Here is an 8,064-nt window from a genome sequence, read left to right on the forward strand (position 1 = left end):
CCCAGTCTCTTGAATGGTGTATGTGATGCCATCATTGCGTGACTGGCTAGAAGTGATTTCCCTGGAGCAGCAGTGGAGTGTAACTGGTAATGAGTAATGTATTTTTAAATTATGCCATTTACTGCTCTTAGACAAATTTCTGAAAATCCCAGACAACTGCTTGAAAACGACCCATCGGTATACAATAAAAATTTTATTGTCTGGTGCCCACCATTTTCTTAATCTTTCTGGTGCAGTTTCTTCAATTCCTACACCCTCTTCATTTCTGTAACTGCAGATGAATAGCTCTTCCTTTTGAAGAGTTCTTTGATTTGGCTAAAATCTCTGGTCATGTTTCAAGGATCTCTAAGGCCGGAGCCCCACGTGTCGGAAAGACAGCAATTTGCCCATGGCGGAAACGCCACGAGAAAAATATCAACATTATGCAGTAATACTAAGGCCCGACGGGACAATATGCAGTGGTAAGGTACAGCGGGAAAAATATGCGGGGGGGAGGGGAATTCATCACAGTTCTTCCCACAGCACTTTGGCATGCAGCGGCATGCTATTCCATTCGGTTTGCGTCTAGTTGGACCATCATTTATTTTTCAACAAGACGATGACCCCAAACACACCTCCAGGCTGTGTAAGGGCTATTTGACCAAGAAGGAGAGTGATGGGGTGCTACGCCAGATGACCTGGCCTCCACAGTCACCAGACCTGAACCCAATCGAGATGGCTTGGGGTGAGCTGGACCGCAGAGTGAAGGCAAAAGAGCCAACGAGTGCTAAGCATTAGAGATGAGCGAACAGTAAAATGTCCGAGGTTCGATATTCGTTTTGAGTAGCCCCTCAATATTCGACTACTCGAATCGAATATCGAACCCTATTATAGTCTATGGGGGGAAAATGCTCATTTCAGGGGTAGGCAACGTTTGATCAAATTATACTTACCAAGTCCACGAGTGAGGGTCGGGCTGGATCCTCCGTGCAGTCTTCTCCTTGCAGCGTCCCCGCGGCGTCTTCCGGCTCTTCATTCACTCTGCCAGGCATCGGGCCTGGGCAGAGCCGACTGAGCATGCCCGCACTACAAGCGGACATGTGCAGTCGGCTCTGCCCAGGCCCGATGCCTGGCAGAGTGAATGAAGAGCCGGAAGACGCCGCGGGGACGCTGCACGGAGAAGACTTCTAAAGGTAGGAGAAGAACCAGCGTTGATTGACCGACTGTATAGCACTCGGCCAATCAATGCTGGTTCTGCATCGAACTTTTACATTCGAACAGCGAGTGGTACTCGATCGAGTACGAGTATTTCGAATACCGTAGTATTCGATCGAATACCTACTCGATCGAGTACTACTCGCTCATCTCTACTAAGCATCTCTGGGAACTCCTTCAAGCCTGTTGGAAGACCATTTCCGGTAACTACCTCTTGAAGCTCATCAAGAGAATGCCAAGAGTGTGCAAAGCAGTAATCAGAGCAAAAGGTGGCTACTTTGAAGAACCTAGAATATAAGACATATTTTCAGTTGTTTCACACTTTTTTGTTAAGTATATAATTCCACATGTGGTAATTCATAGTTTTGATGCCTTCAGTGTGAATCATGAAAATACAGAAAACTCTTTGAATGAGAAGGTGTGTCCAAACTTTTGGTCTGTACTATATATATATATATATATATATATATATATATATATATATATATATATATATATATCATTGCTGATAATAAGGTGATTTTCATGGAAAAGCAATTGGCTTGGACATTTAAGGCTTTGCTGAACCCCAGTACAGAAATTTACATCTTGTCATCCTCTTCTAGTGAACAATGACTACTCCAGCAAGGCTCCTGTGTAAACAGAATCATCTCGTCAATCCTTTCCTAAAGTACAGTGACCACATATGTGACATTTTCAAAGTAAGTTTTATTGAACATATATTTAAGAGAAATGAAATTTTTTTTTTGAGTTTGATTTTCTCATGGCTGTCGGTGCAAATGTCCCCGGGATGATGAAAATCTGGAGTCTTGAGAAGTTCTTGTCGCAGCTAGAGAATTTAGAGAGATATGGAAGTTTAATGTATAAGGTAATAACGTGTATGCAGTCATTACAGTTGAACACTGCATGAGAAAATTATATATCATCCAGTTCATTATGTAATTGTTATTTTTCACACGTGTATCGCCACACAGAACAAACATATTTGGTTAGAGAAGCTTTGCTGTAATGCAGGTATCTTCAGGGAACATATTATCTGACATCTTGGCAGTCCTTCCAGAGCTAGTCCTGCCAACCCTGTACTTCATTCAGTACATACAATATATGACCGCAGTCACCTGCATGGATTACAACTGTATGCTGTGTAACCAGTCACTGTCTCATTCATGTCTGTCATAGAACAGGTACATTTTTGTCCATTTTTCTACTCTTTTGATCACTCGAAAGCAGGAGTGAGCCTAGCCTCTCAGCTGCCTGAGGTGAACTATAGAAAGATGCCCCCCCCACCCCCGTGCATCACCACATTAAATGACCCCTTTTATTGCCTCCCACTTATGGCACCCCTTCCATATGACTGCCCATCCATGCTCCTGAGCAAGCTGGCTTCGCTGCTGTCTTAATGGTGCACTTTAGCTGACGTTGAAGAGTACCAAGACGCTAGATGTAGTGTCCTGGTGTCCTTGAGCATCATGACGTAAATGCAGTGCCACCTTGAGATGGCAGCAGAGATGAACTGCACAGGAGCGTAGGTAAAAAGTATCGTCCAAAACTTTTTGTAATAATACAATTGTAAAAGTAGTGGCCAATAGGAAGAAGAAATACTGTCTCCCAGTTTATTCTATGAGGCACCGTCTGAGGCCATTGCCTCAGGTCATCTCATGGAAGGTGTGCCCTTACCTGACAGACCAGAAGAATAGAGAACAACACATAGATGTGAATGTAGCATAATGAAATAGCCCAACTTACAAGTTAGACTGACCCCTGCCGTTAAGTGTTGAAACTACAGATCCTTGTATGACAATGGTAAGGGTATACTGGGAGGTTTAGCTCCACAAACAAGCATGGTATGATACAATCCATCAACTCACTGCAGACCATACAAATGAGTTTTGTACTGGTGGGATGCAGTTAAAGGGATTCTATTATAGATGAGCGAATATACTCGATCGAATACCTCCGATGCATAGCTCCTGGCGCCAGGGAAGGTGGGAGGGGCAGTAAAAATTCAATGCCCCGGGAGTGTTTATGCACCGGGAGCTATGCGGCGGAGGTATTTGATAGAGTATATTCGCTCATCTCTAGATTCTATCATTTGGAAGACTCATTTTTAACTAAGCATATATTTGCATAGCCTTTAGAAAGGCTATTCCACACATACCTTTTCTATGTTAATCACCCCAGTCGTCTTTGAATGAGCCCGCTTTTATTCATATGCTAATTAGCCAGCAACGAGCACCAGAAGTCTCAGTGAGCACTGTCTGCTGTGTGTGAGAGCAGGGAGGCTGCTGCTTATGACTCATCATCATCAGCAACAGCAGGAACATTATGTCTGTCACAGGGATATTTGGTGCAAATGAGGGGCCTGTGCTTTTTGAACAGCCCAGGTCCCATGATACCCTTAATCTGCCACTGATTAGGACCTTAGAATTTCTATTAATACTTTAACCTCAACTACTATTTACTTTTATGCAGACATTATGGATACCACAGCATACCTGATCTCCCTTGAGAGGTCATTTTTGAGTAAATTGGTGCAGGCACTCCTTTAATTGAAGGCAAATGTTGTTGAGGTTCCTGAGATTTTAAATTAAATTTGAGGACTCCTGTAAGAGAATAATCAGAAGTGTAAATATAAAACTAAACCTTACACATTAATTTAGACTTACTCATATACCAGAAAAGGATAACCATATAAAAATATTGCAAAATTTGGTCAATTTTCTTCAAGTGTTATGTTTCCTTACTGGAGAGTCATTATAGGCACTTCTTGGGGCAGGGGCCCAGTACCCATGCCCCCAGCCTTTGGTGCCACAGCCTCTTCCACAGAATCTCTTGGCTATATGTTGCTGGACAACTGATATTTTTGCCATTAAACTGTTAATTTTCTCCTTTTAAAAAGTTGAAAACTGTGTGTAATAAATCTTTCCCCTCCAGGTCCCCAGAGGGTAAGGGTTATAGATTTATGACGCACTGTCTGCCACCCATCAAAGGTAATCCAAAAGTAGATCAGAGAAGTTTATCAATCCTTAGTGTGGTGATGGTGACTTTAAGGCCCCGTTGGCTTCTGTGGCAAGTTGCAGCTGTGACCACTGCGACACTCATAGTTATGCCAATTGCATAAGCTAAAATACACAGTCCAGTCATATAAATGTGACCACCGCCTACTTTTGACGTCAACGTTAAATAACCAATCACAGAAGGCACGTGTCATCAGCCATCTGGGTGCACTCATCATTGTGGAAGGCACAATGGATCAACACAAGTATGCATCTATCCTTGGGGACCATGTTCACCCCTACATAAAAATTGTTTTTCCTCAGGATGATGGCATCTACCTGCAGGACAATGTGACGTGTCATAAAGCTCACAGTGTATGTGCGTGGTTGGAGGAGCACCAGGATGAGTTTACCATACTCCCTTGGCCAGCAAATTCCCCAGACTTGAACCCAATCGAGAATCTGTGGGACCACCTCGATCGGGTTGTTCGCGCCATGGATGCTCAACCACGTAACCTAGCGCAGCTGGCCATGGTACTGGAGTCGGCATGGCTCAACATCCCAGTGAACATAAACACAACATCCCCTCTCTTTCTGCAAGTCTCGCAGTGGTCCGTTCTGGATTCTGACAGGACTGTGCAGTAGGATCTAAGAAACCCATAATACTCCCCAAGCCCTCATACCTTCTCTCTCTATCCTTTCACCCCTTTACTATCCTCATAAACCCGAGATAATACCACTACACTGTGTTGGCATTTATGTAACTGGCAGATGCTCTGTTATTATGTATGTGATAACAAATACTGTTTATAGAGGGCTAGCACTATTGGGGGGCTGGCAGTACTGTTAATAGAGGGTAGTTGGGTAATGCACTCAGTGTCTTTTATGTAGATGCAATCTGTATGCTGTATAGGAACAACTGTTATTTGCACAGTATGACAGCTGCATTTATGTGTACTATATGGTAGTATAGCAGCATTTGAAAGTTTGGCAGTCGGCAAACTTGTAAAATTGTTTTGTTTCTTCAGTAGAGACATAAATCCATTCAATTAGATGACAAACTATAGATGTATAGAAATAGATATGTAGACATAAAGAGTAAATGATAAAATATAGTCATAATACAATATGTAGGGTTAAAGATAGGATGGGATAGGACAGCATTTTCCACGGCTTACTTGTACATATAGAGAGACAATGAATGGGTAGCAGATACTCTCTTACCATTTTTAGATTTTTTTGTCGGTAAGTGGTGATCTTTACTGCCCTGATAGTTGCGCCCATCCTGGTCTAATACTGATACTTTGTCCTGTAATGGGAAGGTGGAATGGAGAAAAATATAAGGTCACATACACACTACTACATAGAGTACAATGCAAACTCCAGTGCAATGAAGATTTTTAACCCTAGTTCACATATTGTCATTCACACAAGATAGTTCACACAATGTAGAGTAGATTTTAGGATTTTGTGTGAATTTTCAGAAGTCCAGCATGGGGAAAAAGTGAAAGATTTTGCCCTTGTCATTGCAAGATTTGCTGCAAAAAAACACCCTGTGTCAATATAACCTAATGGTATAAAAGTAAGACATAAGTAAGATAATAATTATATCTTAGCTTATATTCCCACAAATCGCACTATATAGGATTGTGCACCCTGATGTTTAAGACTCTGACAAGAGGATTCATAGAAGCACTGCATTATAGAGATTGGAGAGGCTGCCAAATGACAACTGGACTATGAAGAATAAATAAGGACTGATGCTGAAACATTATATAGACTGTTCCCTGTCGTCCTCAACAGCGGCACAATGTGGGGTATTTCTGCCCCTGTGTGCTGGTAGGACAGGCGGATATTTAATTAGCCAATCAAATGCGTGGCAGGCCCTATAAGAGGGCACAAGAACCTCCCCTCTGCGTGTTTTTTTCTGTCCTGTGTGGACAGAGGACAGGTGGGAGGACTTGTGTCCTCTTTGAGAAGCTCAGCAGGATCACTCACCTCCTGAGCGGTTGTTTTCTTCTTGTCACCTTCTGTGCCCTGCGGGGAGAAGGTGCTTGTTAGCCATGTGTGGCTACCCCCCTCTATCCCCCCTGCCCCCCCTCTCCTCCGCTTCCCCTGCTCCTTGTGACTTACCTGACATTTTGGTGAGAGTCCGGGGACTCCGCATGCCGCCTCTGGTGGCCGCACGGACTGCCGGCGGGTGGAACCACACTGTTGTGTATCCTGTTCCCCGCCGGCCGCTGTAAGCGCGCACTTCCGGTTTCGCCGGAAGTATCATAGCGCCATGGCAACGGCCTGGCGCTGGCGGCCGCTCACTCAGGGAAGATTCAGGCCTTATTAAAGGCCGGAAAAGATGGGGAGATGTGGGGGTAAGTGCCCGTGTTAAGGGCCTCTTGGTGGGGGGGAATGTATATCTTTGCAGACCCCTGATTACAGGGTTAGTTGTCTGGGCAGGTTGCCTCACCTGCTTTGATTGTGGCTCCGCCCACTTCCAGCCGGCCAGAATTAAGAGGCTGGCTGGCCTGGTGTCAGAGACCTTCCTGCAGTATCTGCTGAAGGCGTGCGATTGTGGTGTTCATTGATCTTGAACTCTTTTCCAGTTTGCAAACTTTATTGGGAACCGGCTGTGATGGCCGAGTGGTTAAGGTTTTGGACTCGAAATCCAATGGGGTCTCCCCGCACAGGTTCAGATCCTGTTCACAGCGCCAGCCCGGCTAGCTCAGTCGGTAGAGCATGAGACTCTTAATCTCAAGGTCGTGGGTTCGAGTCGCACGTTGGGCGCCAAGTCACCTCTCTGTCCGGTCTACAGGACCTGGTAAGATTTACCCTTTTTTTAAAAGCTGGTATGATGTCATGGTGACAGTGTTGCATGGTCTATTATCTCTCTCTGTAGGATATGTCATCCTCTACTACCCCTCCTGGGGATGGTAGGAGGAAAACCTCTTCCAAGAGGAAACATCTTTCCTGCTTCGATTGCGACACACCGCTCCCTGATGGTAGGTAGCGGCTTGAAAGGTTGTGCCCTGCGGGGTACTACTGGTCCTATAACTTGCCTATTTTCAGGCTATGAGTGGGCCCGTTGTCGCGGGTGCAGAGGTCCTCCACCTGTGGAGCCCTCTCCCAGAGATATGATGGCATGGGTCAAGGAGATGGTGAGTTTGGGCATCGCTTGGGTAAATAGTTTTTCCCTTGCTTGTACTCTCCTTTTTGTTTTGCAGGATGATTCCCTCAAAGGGATCCATTGCACCTTGTCTCAGCTCACCAGGAGACCATGCTCTGAGCTCCGTTCCTCGTCTCTCCCCCCCCCCCTTGTAACACCTGCGGGTGGCAGAGGATGATTCCTCCGAGGACGACTCAGTTATTCCAGCAGAACTGCGTTCCATTATGAACAAACGGGCAGGCTGCTGAAGTCCATCCGGTCTACAGTGGGCTGAGATGTTGACGGGGAAGCCTCCACGTCTGCCTCTGGGGGACATATTGCCTTCCATGCGGACGCCACGCTGACCGACCTTATGGTGCAGCAGTGGAAACAGCCAGAGAAAGGACATTCGCTTTCCAGGATCTTCAAGTGGGATTCCTGGGGGCCTCCCCCGAAGGTGGATTTGGCCGTAGCAAAGCTGTCCCGCAGAACCCTGGTGCCCTTGGAAGATGGTTCAAATCTTCAGGACCCTCTGGATCGTAGGGCGGACTCCGTTCTGAAGAAGGTCTACTCAGCTTCCTCCGCGCAAGCCTCTGTGGCCATAGCCTCCTCTATGGTTGGTGACTTTTTCCGCAACCGCTTAGCCGCCTTGGAGCGGGATATAGACTTGGGCGTAGACAGAGATGAGATTCTGGCCTCTATGAAAAGAGTTCATAGGGCTGCAGATTATTTGGC

General features: G+C 45.5%; 1 non-coding gene across 1 annotated transcript; it reads left to right on the plus strand.

Annotated features, from left to right (window-relative positions):
- Positions 1 to 6,813: 6,813 nt before the first annotated feature.
- On the plus strand, positions 6,814 to 6,895 carry TRNAS-CGA (transfer RNA serine (anticodon CGA)). Its single transcript has one exon. It is a non-coding gene; the product is annotated as a tRNA-Ser (tRNA).
- The last annotated feature ends 1,169 nt before the right edge of the window (positions 6,896 to 8,064 follow it).

This window comes from Leptodactylus fuscus, chromosome 6 (assembly GCF_031893055.1).
Source record: "Leptodactylus fuscus isolate aLepFus1 chromosome 6, aLepFus1.hap2, whole genome shotgun sequence".
Classification (NCBI taxonomy): Eukaryota; Metazoa; Chordata; class Amphibia; order Anura; family Leptodactylidae; genus Leptodactylus; species Leptodactylus fuscus.